The following is a 13,026-nucleotide window of genomic DNA, read 5'->3' as shown; positions in this document are numbered from 1 at the left end:
TTCAGATCACTGGGTTCTAGATCTGAGGGAAACTATCGTTTTATCTTGTTCTGGATGAAGGCAGTGACAGCCTTTGTTTCAACCCTCCCTGGACAGTGGTGGAAGCCATGGAGATTTAAAGATACAGAGTTTCCTCAGGGCTGCAGGGGACAGTTATTCAAAGGGCTACACTTGCTGGACAGGCCAGGAAAGCTCAGCTTTGGGGAGCCATCAGAGAAGATTTGGAACCCTTCCTGACCCCTCCACAGGGCATTTTGGAGCTTGTCAGTGTCCTTATTTTGGCTGTGAATGACCAACTTGAGAAAGTCTTCCTTGGGATGAGCCTCTTCCCAGAATTTGCTCTCCAGGAAAAAGCAGCCTGAGACAATGAAAGGAATATAAAAAACTATAGAGACAAACAGACTTGGTGAAAGGCATGCTAACTTCCCCCCTGGTAAACAGAGGGGACAACCAAACGCTTATAAATAGGGGAACTGAAAACCAACTAAGGAGCAAAAACCTAGGCCAAAACAGATGCTCAGAAAGACAGGAAAAACTCCTTTCACAACACTCGCCTTGAGCAGACCTTCCTGATAGGAAGGCTGAAACTCAAGGAAGTTTCTGTCATTGCCAGCTGGTTACAAAACCAAAAAACAGACATCCCAGAGAGTAAATCCTGAGTTAACATTTTAAAATATTAAAATGTACAGTGTGCAACAAATGAGTACAACACAAACAAAGAAACTGGAAACAATGGCCCCTCCAAAGGAAGAGGATAAAAATCCAGAAAACACCAATGAAGGTGAGAATGTGGACATACTGAACAAATCCTGTAAAAATGATATTAAAAATGCTCAAGGAGGTGAAGGAAAGTACAGGGAGAGAACGAATGGATGCCAGGAAAACAATGAATGAATGATATGTGAGTCTAAGTAAAGAGAGAGAAATTTTATAAAGGAACCAAACAAAAATAATGACAGAGAACTTCCCAAACTTAGCAAAAGATAGGAATATCCATATCCAAGAAGTTCAGACAACACAAAACAGGATAGAAATAAGGAAAAATACAACCCGTCATATATTGATTACATTCTCAAATGCCAAGGATAAGGAGAGAGTTCTGAAAGCAGCAAGAGAAAAGCAATATGTTACATATTGCCATATGTAACTGCCATATGCAACTGTAACATAACTGCCAGCCAAGAATTTTATATCCAGCAAGACTGTCTTTCAAAATTGAGGGAGAGATTAAGACATTCCCAGATAAACAGAAGCTGAGGGAGTTCATCACCACAAGACCTGCCCTAGAAGCAATTCTAAAAGGAGTTCTTCAGACTGAAAGGAAAGGACACTAAATAGTGGTCAAAAACAGCATAAAGAAATAAAGTCGAGTGATAAAGATAACCATTTAGGCAATTAAAAATGCTAGTATTATTGTAATATATAGTTTGGTATGTAACTTCCTCCAAGTGCTAAAATGAAAAAAGTAACGATAAATCTATGTTTTGGACAAAAAAGAAAATGTTTCAGATATATACAAAGCAGTAACAAGTACAAAAAATGGTGGGGGGACAGAGGCAATGACCTGTTTCTAGAATTCATATGGAATTAAAATGACCATCAGTACAACAAATTTTAAAAGGAACAAAGTGTAAGGACTTATACTAACTAATTTCAAATCTTAAAATAAAGCTACTGCCATCAAGATAGTGTTGTATTAGCTCACATAAGTATAGACATATAGACCAATAGAACAGAATAGAAAGTCTAGAAACAGATCCACATATTATATATTATCAATCGAGAATTGAGCTCCCTCCAGCCTATTGGAGACACTATTTTATTTTCAGTTTTTAATTTTTATTTTCAAAGAAGCTTTAGATTACAAAAATGTTATATAAAAAAATAAAGGGGTTTCCCATATGCTCCCCCCACACACACACATACACACTTTCCCACATTAATGACAACCAGCATTAGTGTGGTACATTGCTGAAATTGATGAAAGCATATTGAAGCATTGCTTCTAATCATGGACTAGAGTTCATTATAGTTTGCACACTGCCCCCACATAATTTTGTAGGTTGTGACAAAATATGTAATGGCTTGTATCCCTCATTGCAATGTCATGCATCTTTCCTAATTTTTTAGATGCATCTTTCTAAACAGCATTTTGGTAAGCAGCCTCTATGATGACCCCCAATGACCACTGCCTCCTGAAATTCATACACTTGGGTAATCTCTTCCCCTTGAGAGTGGAATGGATTTATTGACTCACTTCTAATGAATAGAATATACAGGAAAGATGAGTTTGTAGCAAGACTGTGGTTTGTCTTGGCATTCTTCCTAGCTCTCTTGGATTGCTTGTTATAGAGGAAGCCTGTTGCTATGTGGTAAGACAGCTCTGTGGAGAAGTTCATTCACTTGAGTGCACTTGAAAGGGTATCCTTTGCTAGTCATGCCTTCGATTATTGCAGCCTGGACAACACAGGGATTGCAGCCTCATGAGAAAACCTGAGCCAGAACCACCTGCTAAGCTGTGTCCACATTCCTGAGCCATAGAAACTGGGAAGTAATATATGTTCATTTTTTTCAGCCACTAAGGTTTTGGGTAATTTGTTATGCAGCAATTAACAATTAATACATTCACATATTTTTTAATCCAGGCTGATGATTTAGCTTTTAACTATAGCATTTGTCCATTTATGAGAAATGACCTTAATTTATTAATAATTTGGATATATTTCTATTATTCTATTTTGTGACTTCTATATAACCCACCTAGAATTTATTTCTTTTTCCTGTCCTTTTCCCTGACTTTTGGATTGCTTGATTAGATTTTGCTTATTCTATTTTATTTCCTCTGCCAATTGAAAATTATATCGTTCATTTGCTATATATATATTTTTTAAAATATTGGTAAGTAGAACCTGAATACTTAACTTCTCAAAATGTAATCAATTCACCTCATAAGCAATATAAGCTCTGCAGAGAAACTTATCCTCACTCACAATTGTCCCTAATAAAAATGCTATCATTATCACATATTTCACCTTTGCTTTTAGTTTTGACCCCCAATATTTTATTATGTTTTTTTTAGTCAGTATTTGTTTAGATTTATCCATATACTCTATTTACCACTTTCTTTGCTTTTAATTGCTTCTTGCATCTCAGACCTTACATCTGGGAGAAATTTTCTTTTGCTTTAACTATATCCTTAAGAATTTTTTGGGAGAGGTCTGTTGTTGGCAAACTCTATCGGTTTCAGCTTTTGTCTGAGTGTCCTTATTTCACTTTTGATTTACAAAGATACTTCTGACAGCTAAAGAATTCTAGGCTGACAGTTATTCTCTCTCCACACTGAGTATATCATTCTGACTTCTACTGTTGCTGCTGAGAAATAAGCTCCCTGTATCACAGCTTTGAAAGTGTTCTGTCGTTTGTCCTTGCCTGCTTTTAAGATGTTCTCTTTTTCTTTATTGTTTTTGATTTCATAATCATGGGACTAGGTTATTTTAGTTTATCCTGCTTGTGATTTATTGAGCTTCTTAAATCTGTGAGCTGGTCTTTCATCAGTACTAAAAATTTCTCAGCCAGAATTCATTCCAATATTTTATCTGTCCCTCTCTTGCCTCTTCCTGGAACTCTGATGAGATATATGTTAGATATTCTCTCAGAGAGCTGTAACTCAACCTCTCTTTTATATATTCCATCTCATCTCTCTATGCTGGTTCTAGATTCACCTTCTACTATCCTAATTCCCTATTCATTTCTGTCTAATGCACTACTAAACCAACCATTGAATGTGTAAAATTTTTCATTTCTAGACATTTTATTTCAAAATTTTTCAGTCTGATCATTTATTCTACTTCTTTGTTCTTTAATAAATTTTCAAAATTTTCTTTTATATTTCTGACCATATTAAACAAATTTGTTTTATAAACTGTATCTGATTATTTGATTATATGATAACTTTGTAATAGTGTATCTGTTTTTCATGCTGGTTCTTATCCATGATAACTTGTTTCTTTGTGAATTTAGTTTGTTGTTGTTTTTATCTGCTTACCATCCTTGACGTTTTATTCATGGAAATTATTTTAAGACTGGGATGAAGGTGGGTACTTCAGAGAGGATTTGCTTTTTTGTTCTTACCAATCCAGGATGACTCCAATTAAATGTGTAGCTTGATTTCTTTTGAGCTAGATGGTGAAATTATAGACTGTAAACCTAGATACAGGCTATCTTATGGTCCCCAGTTTTCACTGGTAATTTTCTCTTTTGGGCTCATTATCAAGATTCAATGCAATTGCTCTTTCTTCGAGTTCACTGTGGGGAGGTTTTTTAGGGGGGAGGGCTTGCTTTTTGTTCTAAATTATCTTTACTCTGAGGAGGTTCTTACACTCTTGAGATCTTAGCTTTAGCAGAGCATTTGGGCATGCCTTGGTTTGTTGTTGTTTTCTTTTTCTGTCTCTTTCATGTTCAAGTTCATGAAAACCTAAACTGAAATTCACTTAATTTGCCAATTGTCTTTAGAGTTTATTCCAGCTGCAGCATTCTACTTAGATCTTTGAATTGCGATTCTTCTTTCAGTGTCTGGTCTGAGAATGTCTTACTTTCAAGACAGCTTATTAATGCTTTAAATGCATTTTTCATGTCTTACCCAGGATGTTCGGGTTATTTCAGTAGGAGGGGTGATTCACATACCTGGGCTCCTGTACTGCCAATAAGAGGAGCCTGCCGATGGCTGTGACACATCTCCTCACAATTATAATGCATCAAAAGTATTTGCTTGTGCTTCTTTTTTCCCACTAAACTTGGAGCTTCTCAAAGACAGAGGCTATTGGTCCAGGAGATAACAGCATCTCTTGGCCTCTGTCTCTTGTTCTCTCTGTCTCTCTCGCCTCTCTTTGGATGTATGAAAATATATATATGTAATATATATACAAATATATTAAATGAATATAAGTGGATTCTATATCAATGTCACATTTTCTTGTTCTTTATTGATTACTTATAAAGCACATTTCTGGACTTACACTTAGGACAAGATTAAGGGGTCCCCATTTTAAAATTTGATTACCTGACAATAAGAATTCAGTTATTTCTAAACATTTATGTGCTCCTTTTCTGTAGCATGATCTACAGAGGAAATTTGTTATTAACGCAGTTACTAAATTCAGAGTATTACCTCACTAAAATCCATAAAAAATCAAAACCAGTCGCTCTTACAGCATAGCAACAAAAACAAAAACTCCGTTACATAACATTGATTTTTCACTGTCTTCCTTTTCAGTGGCCGGTTGCTATGGAAATCTCTCCACACTACCTGAAGACATGACTCTCACACGTGGTAGCGCTGCGTCTGCAATGCTGCAGGGCACTGCAGAGCAAATCTACTGCAACCAAGGGTGCTCGTGAGATCTCGCTCCACAGATAGGTGCAACACTCCAAAGGCTGAGCCAACTGTTAGAGAGGCTATCACGCTCATTTCTCGGCAATACCAAAACTCACCAAGGAATTATCCTGAAAGTCTTGATATATAGTACTGAGCTGGTTCTGGGAATGATTAGGCAAAGTGACTGCTATAAAGGTAGCTGCAATCAAAATCCTCAAGCTTGATCGGGCAAACACAGTCTCCATCCTTGTCAGACATCTGTCTCCACCTGAGTCCAGCTCATCATTGGTGTTCATAGAATGCTACTGGTTTATAGACCTTGGTTTCTTTAGCTCAGTGTTTCATAATTATTTCAGGCATGATCATTGGATGGGTGGATTGAAGGATGGATCATAGATCATGAATTGGGGGGGTTAATTCTTGATGTGTCTGTAGATAGTTTATATGAGCCGGCAGATAACAGTTGCCATTTGTTGACCTCCCTCACATGCTAGGTATTTAAGTGTTTTGCATATACTATTTGAGTATATCTTCCAGCACTCCTACAATTTGGGTGTTATTATTCATATTTGACCTATAAGGAAACTGAAGTTAAAAGAGTCTAAGTAAATTGTGTCACTTAAAATTATTAACTGAGATGTGGATGCTAGTTTGACTGTGATGCTAACTACAAAGCTTATTCTCTTAACACTATATAACAATTTATCTTTAAAAACTGTATATATAGTTCCGGGGTTAACAGGAACTTGAAGTCAGGCTGCCTGAGTCCTTTTGTCAGCTCCATCTTTTCCTATCTTTGTTATTTCAAGATATTTACTTAACCTCTCTTATCTTCAGTTTTCTCAGATCTCTAAAATGGGAGTAATAAATGTAATTTTCTTGGAAGATTCTTGAGAGAATTAAATGACCCTTTGCACAGAACCTAGAAAGGGCCAAAGTAAGTGTTCAATAAGCGCTAATTACCATAATTGTGTTTGGTTAATTTATTTTAAAAATACAGCATGCTACTTGTGGATATAATATGATGAGTAAAACAGTTTTTAAAAAATTTCTTTTAGGGCAGTGTTTTCTAGGGCAGTGATTCTCACACTGTGGTTTCCAGGCTAGCAGCATCATTACCTAATAACTTTTAGAAATGCAAATCACAAAGCCTTAACCCAGATCTACTGAGTAAGAAACTCTGGAGATGGAGCCTAGCCCCCGTGTTTTCAACAAACCCTCTAGGTGATTTCTGATGCATGACAAATTTGATAAACTGTAGTCTGGGAGAAGAATTTTGCATTTTTCCTAGTTTTATCCAAGCCTAATTCTGCCCAAAAGATGCTTTTGGAACCAATCCTGGGGCACTGTGATTTTTCTAGAATCAATTCCCAGAGGTTCAAATGGATGCTGTAATCAGTTAGTTCCTATGAGCCTATCTAATCTCTAAAATTCTTGATTAACAGTTAATCATTTTGTCTTGACTGCATTTGAGATGATCAATTACTTTATAATGATTTCCTCTTGTGTGGAATGAGATGTAATACCATGATTATCACAGCCATTAGAAGACACGGCTGGGATTTCTCAGGATTTGAAGGAGAAAGAATATTTTGAATCTCCCTGAATAAGGAGTCAAGTCTCTCAATTTATTAAAAAAAAAAAAAATTGATTAGGTTTTCCTGTCTAGGGAATATATGAGTCAACTTTTTAAGGCTTTCTCTACCCTAAATTTCACACTGTTTGTTAAAATTCATATGTAGAAAATGACACACAAGCAAACTTTCAGATTACACCTGCTTCTGGGCAGGAACAGAGCACATGGCATTTGTTTGAGCCTCAGTAAATCAATTTAATCTAACCCTCAAAAAAATTAAATTGCTTATTTTAGAAAACTCAAAAAATGTTAAAATCAATTTAGCAATATGTTGTAATAAATAAGAATGCTTAAATGACTTAAATTTTGACTTTCCTTAATTTTTAAGCCATTTAATTTCCTTAAGTATCTTTTACTTAATCTGCATAACTGAAAGGCCATTTCAGTTGATTTCTTAGATGTCTTCTAGCTGCTTAAAAAAGAAGATGTAGGGAATATACTGAAAAGTTTCATTTACCTTAAGGAATAGAATGTTTAAGCCCTTTAGGAGTGGCCTTAGTTCCGACTGGGTAAAACTTTTAAGCAAGGACTTTTAAGATTTTCACAAGAACTATCCATTTGGTAGACTTTATTGTGATTCCTGGAACTGCCGACGATCAGTAGTTTTATAGCTGCTCTTGATTTGAGCAGATGGAAAGTCTTAGTTAGGGGGGAAGGTGTTTCTCAGTTTTCCCATCTGACCCTCAATGCCTTCCTCTGATTAATAGGGTTATTAATATTGCCTCATAAATTTCTTGTAAGGGTTACAGAAGGTTATAAATTATAAAAAACAAACAAACCAATGTTTGGCACATGTAGAAGGAGCTCCCCGTGGGTCCTTGTCCCATAGCACATGGTTCCAAACTACTGTGCATTAGAATCACATGGGGGGTGCTTGTTAAAAATGAATGGGGACCTCATATTTTTTTAATGTAATATTTTTTTTAAAAAATGAATGAATTGAGTAGAATTTGAAAAAAAAATTTGGACAAAAAAATAAATAAATAAAATCCATTTCTTCTAAAAACTAAAAAAAAAAGAAGTCAATAAGCAGTTTAACAGGTGTGGAATTTCAGTTTGGGGTGATGAAAAAGCTTTGCTAATGGATGGCGGTGATGGCTGTGCAATATTATGAGTGTAATTAATGCCATTAAATTGTACACTTAAAAATGGTTAAAAAAAAAAAATATATATATATATATATATATGTTCTAACATTATGGGTTTAACCATAGGCCTGGAAATCCCAAAGATCACCTGCTCCTTCCCGTGACCCTCCCCCCACCCCATGGACGGTCCAAGCCAAAACCCCATCCTACTCACCCTCACAGACCAGCAACCCAATCATGTCACTGCAACACTGTCTGCCCATGTGTTAATCTTGCATTTCTTCTTACTGCTAATACTCCATTTTAAGCATATACCACAGTTTGCTTATCCATTCATCTGTTGACGAATATTTGGCAACAGTGAATTATGCTGCTATGAACATTGGTGTGCATATATCTGTTTGTATCCCTGCTTTCAATTCTTCTGGGCATATACCCAGCAGTGGAATTGCTGGATTATATGCAGTTCTGTATAAGCTTCCTGAGGAATTGCCAAACTGTTCTCCACAGTGGCTGCACCATTCTACATTCCCACCATAGTGGATAAGTGTTCCCTTTCCTCCACATCCTCTCCACAATTTTTTTTTCAAATTATTTTAAATTTTTTTGTACTTCATTGGCTATTTTTTAAATTATTTCATTTTCTTATTAATTTTATTCAGTTATTTTGTTGGCTTAGTTTTTGGAGTGATTTTTGAGCACAAGAGAGTCACAGCAGTGGTGGGGGAGAATCACTGGTATAGGGTGTCTGTGATGTGGGGACTCTTGGGAAGGGATTCACCTGGGGCATGCCTCTGAGACATGATTATGTTCAAGTGTTCATGGAACATTGTCTCGGTGGTTGGAGATCCATGCAATAACTGAAAGAATATTGAATTCCCTTCTTGGGGAGTTCTGCTGTTAATACATTCTCTAATAGGGCAGCAAGAATCCCCCAAGTACAAGGGCAATGTCTAGTGAAGGAAGACAAACCATTATTCCAAGCCCCTGACATTGATGATTGTACTTATGAATCTTTTCTTGTGAAATTGAAACTTAACCTAGTATTATATACTGCCTAAGACTTACCTCCTGAACACTTCCTTGTTGATCAAATGTGGCCTCTCTCTCTAAGCCGAACTCAGCATAATCACTATCTTCCCCCCAGCATGGGACATGACTCCCAGGGATGAGCCTCCCTGGTACTGAGGGATTATTACCAAGCACCAACTAGCAATACGTCTGGAAAAAGACCTTGACCAAAACAGGGAAATAGTAAATAGAAATGGGTTTTTATGGCTAAGAGATTTCAAAATGACTTGGGAGGTCATTCCAGAGGTGATACTTATACAAATCTCAGCAGGCTGTTATTGACTACCACAGTAAACAGTGTCTCAAATAGTGGGGCTCCTGAGAGCTCTAGAGATATCCAGAAACTATAAGTAGGGCAGACGGTTCAGGAATTCAGCATGCTGTCAGTGGACCTTACTCTGAATTTATGCTCCCCAGTGTAATAAAGTAAGACTCATTTATAGATTCTCTACACATGGCTCTTCTGCCCCTTTTTTTGAACCCACAATTAGCACTATACTTGATAATTATATGTCCCAGAAACTTAAATTGTTGGTCCATTCATGTGCCAGTTGAGCCCTGAATTTCAGCAGAGTTGCAACACCTACTCTCCAGTTCATTGGACTCACCCAGGACAACTGACAAGTTGATAATGGACAATGACCATCCCAAGGAACAGAGAGTCTGCAACTGTAAGCAAGATAGTTCCATCCATCTGTCCCATGGGATCTAAGCTCCCTCTTAATTAAAAGCAGAGTGGGTATCACCATCCCAAATCCTCAAGATTGGGGAAAGCATAACAGATGAAGGTAGACTCAGTATTATTCTACTATAGACATTATTATTCTAGAAATGGAAGAACTCTTATTGATATAAAGGCAGTGGCCACTAGAGGTTCAGAAGGGAGAGGGAAGAATAGCAGAATAGAAGAATATGGGGGCATTTTCAGGACATTAGTTTTGTCCTGCATGACATTGTAACAGGCATAAGCCACTGTATATTTTGTCATAACTTACTGAATTGTACTGGACAAAGTGTAAACTATAATGTAAACTGTAGTCCATGGTTAATAGCAATGCTTCAATATGGGTTCATCCATTGCAACAAATATATCACACTAATGAAGGAATTTTTTAATATGGGAAAGTGTGGGAAGGGTAGGGAGTGGGGTGTATGGGAATCCCTTATATTTTTATGTACTCTAAAGCTTCTTTAAAAATTAAAAAAAAATAATTTTTAAAAAAGACACATTTCACTTAAGTGAGCTGCAAAAAAAAATATGTTCTTAGGTCCCATGTCTAATCTGCATTTTAATAGGTCTCTTGGGAGTTTATAACATAGCTGAGCCTAAGATTATCTTTTGAGAGAGAAGTATAGATATAGCTTAGGCTGTAGTCTTCTCCACTAGTACGAGAAAGGAAAATATCAGTGGGCACTTTCAGCAGTCTGCTATAGTTGTTAACAGTTGTAGGTCCCAGGCAAGATGCTGGCAGTAGAGAGGAAAAGAGTGATAGGGTCACACTGAACATGAAGGGGATTGGAAGATCTGTATTTATTTTTAAGACATAAAGATCAAGAATCAGTTCAGTCACTACCCAGGGGCCAGAATCTAAGAATTTGTTATGAGAACATAGGATAAATGCAAGAAACCTACCTCCCGTAGTTCTGTTAGATAGGTCAGATATTAGAGGAAAAAGAGGAAAAACCATCATTTTTGAGCTCACGTCATTCAGATACCATGAAGAGGCCTCATACATTTTTTTTAACCCAAACAGCTTCTTTAGGCTTTTACAGATGAGCAGTTTGAACCTCAAATTCCTCTGGTAAATTACAGTTTCACAATCAGACTCATGCAACATTTTATTAATAGACCCGTGATTCAGACTCAGGTCTGTCTGATTTGAAACTCCTTCTTTCTCTGCTTCAATCATTCTGTGTCTAAAAAGGAGGAAGGGAGCAGGTGTCTGAGCTAAGGGGCTGAGACAAATTTGCACAGACCACTTCTGTCTCCAGTGCTACCTCAAAAAACCCCAGTTCTGCCCTACTTCCTTGGCCAAGCCTGCTCATCTCTTACATTGGCTCAACCTCACTGTCCAGCTCCTCATGGAAAAGTGGGAGTCCACTGGAAGGTCTCAGGGCCCAAGATCTTAGAAGCCTAGATTTTGTGAGGGGAGAGGGAAAAAGCCTGGACTGTGAGCTACAGTGCTTGAAGCCAAGGGGGTCTAAAGGAAGTACACTACTGAGACCTAAATTGAAGTCCAGGCAAATAGTCATAACCAACGTGTCAATCGAATGAAGCAAAGAAGTATCCAGTTGATAGACTATGAAGAAAATGGGGCTTGCCAGACCAGAGCAAGATGCATAAGGACAGAGGAAAGAGGGCACACTCTTATTGATGGGGCCCCTGAGGCCGTAAAATTTACTAAATAGTCAGATAGGCACACTTTGTTTAGATTCTGGCTCCCCTGTCACCTATAAGCTATCTAACTTTTGAAAAGTACTTAGACTCTCTAAGACTCAGTTTCTTCAAGTGTAAAATGGAAATGAGATTGAATAAGTTAATGGATGAAAATACCTTACACTGTATCTTTAACTGCACAATAAATTGCAGTTATTGTTAGTTATTAGCCATGTTTGGTGTAGCAGCCAGTGTTCTCTAGGGAAACAGAACTGACTGGAGATATCTGTCAATAGCATGAGATTTTATAAAATTGCCTCACATGACCATGGGGATCCACAAGTCCAAAATTCACAGGGCAGGCTGCAAGCCAGTCTCAGATGAAGGTCCTCGTTGAATTCCCCGGGAGACATTGGCTAATTGAAGTAGATATGGGGATTCTCTCTCTGAATGCTGAAATCCCTTCCCCTTTTAAGGCCTTCAACTGATTGGCTAAGACATCACTTGTTGATGGCAATCTCCTTAATTGATTGTAGATGTAACTAATCATGTCTGCAATCAACTCACTGATTATTAAAGTCCATGAAAAACACTTGTGTTACAATTAGCACCGTACTTACTTGACCAAACAACTGGGCACCTGGCCAAAGTGACACATTGAGCTGTCACAGTTGGAAAGAGAGCAGTGAGAGAGTGAATACATTTGATCCTTCAATAGTCACACCTGACTCCAGGTTCTTCCAGGGGATTCTTGGAAGTATTTTCTTGCTTCTATCCCAAAGATTATGGACAACCAGACAAGAGGGTTTCCATGGCACAGGACTTAGAGGGCCTTCAGAGGGAAGAGGGCCTGGGGACCATCACTAGCATTTTTGGTGCTGTAGAGTAAAAAGCAGATATCAGAAGATGTAGCTTGAAAGGGAACTAAGGTGAAAGGAATCCAAACCTACTGATTCATCAAAGAAATTGAAGAAGAGAGGAGGCGGCAAGGCTCAAAGTCGAAGTAAGAGAACTGGAGGAATGAGGAAACAAAGTAGAGAGAAGAGAGCAGGTACACAAGAGTCAGCTGGAGTAGATCCTGGAAATGGAGTGTAGACTCTGGCTGTGGTAGAATTACAACAGTCTCCAGTCATGGTTTGTTTGGTCTCAGACAAACCAGTTCACTTAAAGGGACTAGATTATGGGAGACACAAGAGTGGATAACTATCAATATCTAGTATGTGACTTCTTAAAAGAGTAATGGTCTTTGAGAATCATATACCTCCATGAAACACTAGATCTTTCCCTATCAGACAAGATTCCCCAGTCCTGAAGGAGGAGAGAAGTTTGGGGCAACTGTGGACCACTACTGTAAATCAAAGTAGACTTCTTTCTGGAAGCATTGGCACATGCCAGTGCTTGTACCCTGGTGGGCCAGAGCAGATGACCTAAGGGCTTTGTACCTGTTTTCTCCTTTACTTTCTCACACATAGTCACCTGC

The sequence above is a fragment of the Dasypus novemcinctus genome, chromosome 10, assembly GCF_030445035.2.
Source record: "Dasypus novemcinctus isolate mDasNov1 chromosome 10, mDasNov1.1.hap2, whole genome shotgun sequence".
NCBI classification, from domain to species: domain Eukaryota; kingdom Metazoa; phylum Chordata; class Mammalia; order Cingulata; family Dasypodidae; genus Dasypus; species Dasypus novemcinctus.
The sequence above is the reverse complement of the archived record's forward strand: the minus strand, read 5'-3'. Positions refer to the sequence as shown.